Below are 5,554 nucleotides of genomic sequence, written 5' to 3'. Positions count from 1 at the left end.
AGGAACTTATTCAAGAAAGATCCAGTGTAATATATTATAAAAAATAAAGCGAACTGGATGGAATTGTCACGTTCTGACCTTAGTTCCTTTTTTATGTCTTTATTTTGGTTTGGTCAGGGCGTGAGTTGGGGTGGGCATTCTATGTTGGTTTTTCTATGTTTGTATTTCTGTGTGTGGCCTGGTATGGTTCTCAATCATAGGCAGGTGTCGATCGTTGTCTCTGATTGAGAATCATACTTAGGTAGCCTGTTTTCCCACTATGGGTTGTGGATAGTTGTTTTCTGTGTTTGTGTTTTACCTAAAAGAACTGTTTCAGTCTCGTTCATTTCTCTTTTTGTTTTGTCATACAGTGCTCAGTTGCATTTCATTAAAATGGACACTTACCACGTTGCACATTGGTCCGACTTTTCATACTCGTCATCAGACGAGGACGAGTATCATTACAGGAATATGGGGAAAAATGCCCCAAATTCTTTTTCAATCTTCAATATAGAAATGCTACCAACATTTTTTTATTAAAAGTTGTTACAAATGATGGAGTCACGCATGATTAACCAAATTTTATTTTGAAAGAGGAAGCAAAGTACTTTAAGAATATGTTTTCGTTTCAGGCTCCTCCATCTCCACTAACTGAAACTAATTGTATGGATATTTTTCCTAATAATAATGTAAAATTAACATCTGTACAGAAAGATTCATGTGAAGGCCAAATTACAGAGGAGGAACTGCTTGATGCAATTGGGGCCTTTAACTTCTCTGCGCTACGGATACCTTTTACTGGGTCACTTTCCTAAACAACCGCTAGAATTGCAGGGCGCCAAATGCATAAATATTACTAAAAATATTTATAATCATGCAATCACAAGTGAAATATACCAAAACACAGCTTAGCTTGTTGTTAATCCACCTATCGTGTCAGATTTTGAAAATATATTTTACAGCGAAAGAAATCCAAGCTTTTGTGAGTGTAGCTTTCAATGCTACAACAGCTAGCCCCAAATTAGCATGGTCACGAAAGTCAGAAAAGCAATAAAATGAATCGCTTACCTTAGATAATCTTCGGATGTTTCCACTCACGAGACTCCCAGTTACACAACAAATCTTCTTTTTGTTCGATAAATATTACTTTTATCACAAAAAAACGCCATTTGGGTTGCGCGTTATGATGAGAAAACTACAGCCTAGTTCCGGTCCTGAAAGGAAGATGAAAATTTCCAAACGTATCAGATTAAAWAATATTACAAAAAATATTTATAATCATGCAATCACAAGTGAAATGTACCAAAACACAGTTTAGCTTGTTGTTAATCCACCTATCAAGTGTCAGATTTTGAAAATATATTTTACAGCGAAAGAAAACCAAGCTTTGGTGAGTGTAGCTTTCAATGCTACAACAGCTTATCCTTATATTAGCTTGGTTAGCTAGGTCACGAAAGTAAGAAAAGCAATAAAATTAATCGCTTACCTTTGAAAGTCTTCGGATGTTTCCACTCACGAGACTCCCAGTTACACAATAAATCTTATTTTTGTTCGATAAATATTACTTTTATCACAAAAAAACGCCATTTGGGTTGCGCATTATGCTCAGAAAATCAAAGCCGTATTCCGTTCGACAAATTCCAAAAAGTATCTGGACACTTGACAAGTTTTGAAAAAACTCGTTCATTTTTCAAAATAAAAGCCTGAAACTATGTCTAAAGCCTGGTAAAAGCCAGAGGAAGCCATTGGAAAAGGAATCTGGTTGATACCCCTTTAAATGGAGGTTAGACGGGCCAAGAAACACAGTTTTAAAAAGAAATATCACGTCCCGGTTACATTTTCTCAGGTTTTCGTTTGCAGAATAAGTATTGTTATACTCACAGACAATATTTTGACAGTTTTGGAAAGTTTGGAGTGTTTTCTATCCTAATCTGTAAATTRTATGCATATTCTACGATCTGGGCCAGAGAAATGTCCGTTTACGTGGGGCACGTTTAAAAAAAAATAAAAAAAAATCTGACCCCTAGCGCTAAGAAGTTTTAAGGGTGGGAAAAATACAGGGCTGGATGGCATACCAGTGGAGGTATACAACACTTTTTTTGATATACTCAAAGGACCATTATTAGCTTGTTTTAACCACTCCTATATAAATGGTAGATTATCCGACACGCAACAAGAAGGTCTGATATCATTATTACTGAAACAGGACCCAAGTGGTATATATAAAGATCCAGTCCATTTAAAAAATTGGAGACCTCTTACACTTCAGTGTTGTGATGCAAAAATCCTAGCAAAATGCTTGGCGCATAGAATTAAAAGAGTATTGTCAGATATTATTCATCCTAATCAGACAGGTTTTTTACATAGACGATACATTGGAGATAATATAAGACAAGTACTGGAAACAATAGAACACTATGAAATATCTGTAACGGCTGTTGGAAGGAGAGGACCAAGGTGCAGCGTGGTAAGTGTCCATGTTAATATTTATTTTAACTCAGAACACTAAGACAAAATAACAAAAATAGACCAACACGAAACAGTTCTGTCTGGTGCAGACACAGACAGAAAACAACTACCCACAAACACAGGTGGGAACAGGCTACCTAAGTATGGTTCTCAATCAGAGACAACGATAGACAGCTGCCTCTGATTGGGAACTATACCAGGCCAAACACATAGAAATACAAAACAAGGACAACATAGAACACCAGACATAGATTGCCCACCCAAACTCACGCCCTGACCATCCAAAATAGAGACATAAAAAGGATCTCTAAGGTCAGGGCGTGACAATATCGGGGACACCAGGCCTGGTTTTCATAGCTGATTTTGAAAGGGCTTTTGATAAAGTACGATTTGAGTTTATATATAAATGCCTAGAATATTTCAATTTTGGGGAATCTCTTATAAAATGTGTTAAAGTTATGTATAGTAACCCTGGGTGTAAAATAGTTAATAATGGCTACATCTCAGAAAGTTTTAAACTATCTAGAGGAGTAAAAACAAGGTTGTCCAGTATCGGCATATCTATTTATTATTGCCATCGAAATGTTAGCTGTTAAGATTAGATCAAACAATAATATTAAGGGATTAGAAATCCGTGGCTTAAAAACTAAGGTGTCATTGTACGCTGATGATTCATGTTTTCTTTTAAAACCACAATTAGAGTCTCTCCACGGCCTCTTAGAAGATCTAGATACTTTTGCTATCCTCTCTGGATTAAAACCAAATTATGATAAATGTACCATATTACGTATTGGATCACTAAAGAATGCACATTTTACCATACCATGTCGTTTACCAATTAAATGGTCTAACGGAGATGTGGACATACTCAGTATACAAATCCCAAAAGAAAGAAATTATCTCACTCCAATACATTTTTATAGAAAGTTAGCAAAAATAGATAAGATCTTGCTACCATGGAAAGGAAAATACCTGTCTATGTATGTGACTGTAGAGAGCTTTTTATGTCTCTATTTTGGTTTGGTCAGGGTGTGATTTGGGTGGGCATTCTATGTTCATTTTCTATGTTTTGTATTTCTTTGTGTTTGGCTGGGTGTGGTTCTCAATCAGAGGCAGCTGTCTATCGTTGTCTCTGATTGAGAACCATACTTAGGTAGCTTTTTCCCACATGGTTTTTGTGGGTAGTTATTTTCTGTTTAGTGTTTTGCACCTTACAGGACTGTTTAGGTTTCATTTATTTCTCTTGTTATTTTGTTATAGTGTTCTATTCATATAAAAAAGCATGAACACTTACCACGTTGCGCTTTGGTCCGACTACTCTTCTTCAGACGACAAAAACCGTTACAGTCTATTTGTGGAAAAATCACCCTGATTAACTCTTTAGTCATATGACAGTTGACCTTTTTGATTATGGTTTTGCCTACACCTAGTGACCTGCTTTTTAAATTATATAAACAAAAAATATTACATTTTATTTGTAATGGCAAGCCAAATAAAATTAAAAGGGCCTATTCATATAACGAATATGAATTCGGAGGGCAGAAATGATTAAATATTAAAGCATTAGACCTCTCACTAAAGGCATCAGTCATACAAAAGTTATACTTAAATCCAAACTGGTTCTCTAGTAAATTGGTACGAATGTCTCATCCTATGTTCAAGCAGGGCATTTTCCCCTTTATTCAGATTACACCTGCTCACTTTCGGTTGTTTGAAAAGGAAATAATCTTCAAAATATCTTTATTTTTTAAACAAGCCTTAGAAAGTTGGTTGCAATTTCAGTTTAATCCACCTGAAAGGACGGAACAAATAGTACAACACATATTGTGGTTAAATTCAAATATACTAATGGAATAAAAACTTATTGATCGAAGGAAATTTTAAACAAAGTATAATTTTAGTGAATGATATCATTAAAAGAATAGGACTTAGGTAGAGTGTATATCACACAGTGCCAGCATAACACAGAACCAATATGATGAAATTGTGCTGCTCTCCTAAAATTACAAGGCCAATTAATTTGCAGGCATTTACCACAAAAAATGAAGAGGCAAGTAGAAGGGGAAAAAGAGTTAAGGAATCTGTATGTCGGCCCTGTAGTTAAAGAAACATACATGGTTATAAGAAGAATGTGTGATAATAAAAACATATTACCAATTTAAATTATAAGGACCAAAAACCGATCAGCTGGCCATACTAGAATTGCAGAAGATATAGTGGGTAAGAGAATTTCGATTTAACCCATTCCATGCGGCATTTACTGGGTTATTGAATTTGATTACACAAAACAAGCGCTCGAGGGTTTCAAAACTTCTAATTGTGTGTCAACTTTAACTTAACTATACAAAATTCTGTGCAACTAATAGATGGTTAGATATATATGGGAGGACAATTCTTCCCGGCTCTGCAGATTCTGCTGTGGGGATGCAGCCGCACCCTAGAAAAACCAACCTGCAAAATCGGCAAGGTATCAAATTACTTGTTCTCCCCACTGAATCGCATTACACGCATGCATCTACATATATACATACACATACATATATAGACATACATCACTTTTAAAGTATTTACCTTTATTATTACTTCTCGCAACCCACACAGCACCGATCCCCACATTGGAGTAACCAATAATAAAACCACTTTGCTTTCTACCTCAATTATACATCGTTATACCATTTGTAGCAGACAACCAGTCTAACTTTACAAATAGTTTCTCTCTTGTTTGTTCTTAAGTCCTTCGCTCTATTTCTGATGTCATCCAGTTTCGGATTTCTATTGTAACTTGTGCTCATTTTCACAAAAGTTCCGACCTATATACATTTTACACGATCCGTATGGCCTTTAACATCTGTATATCTTCTTATACGTCCACCCTTCAGCTCCCATCAATCCTCCCATCTATTGCTAATACATCGATCCGTTCGGATTCTACTTATTGCATAATATGTTTTCCAACTGTGCAGTGAAATGCTTTCACAAAATAATAACTTCCTTATTCTCATAGTTCTGACAGACTTGTAAATTAAAAAATAAAACATTTTTGCTAAAATTATGATTATATATATTGATTGATTGGATATGGCTTTCAAATCACGCGCAGTTTGCC

This window comes from Salvelinus sp. IW2-2015, unplaced genomic scaffold, assembly GCF_002910315.2.
Source record: "Salvelinus sp. IW2-2015 unplaced genomic scaffold, ASM291031v2 Un_scaffold1042, whole genome shotgun sequence".
Taxonomy (NCBI): domain Eukaryota; kingdom Metazoa; phylum Chordata; class Actinopteri; order Salmoniformes; family Salmonidae; genus Salvelinus; species Salvelinus sp. IW2-2015.
This window is presented reverse-complemented; position numbering follows the sequence as displayed.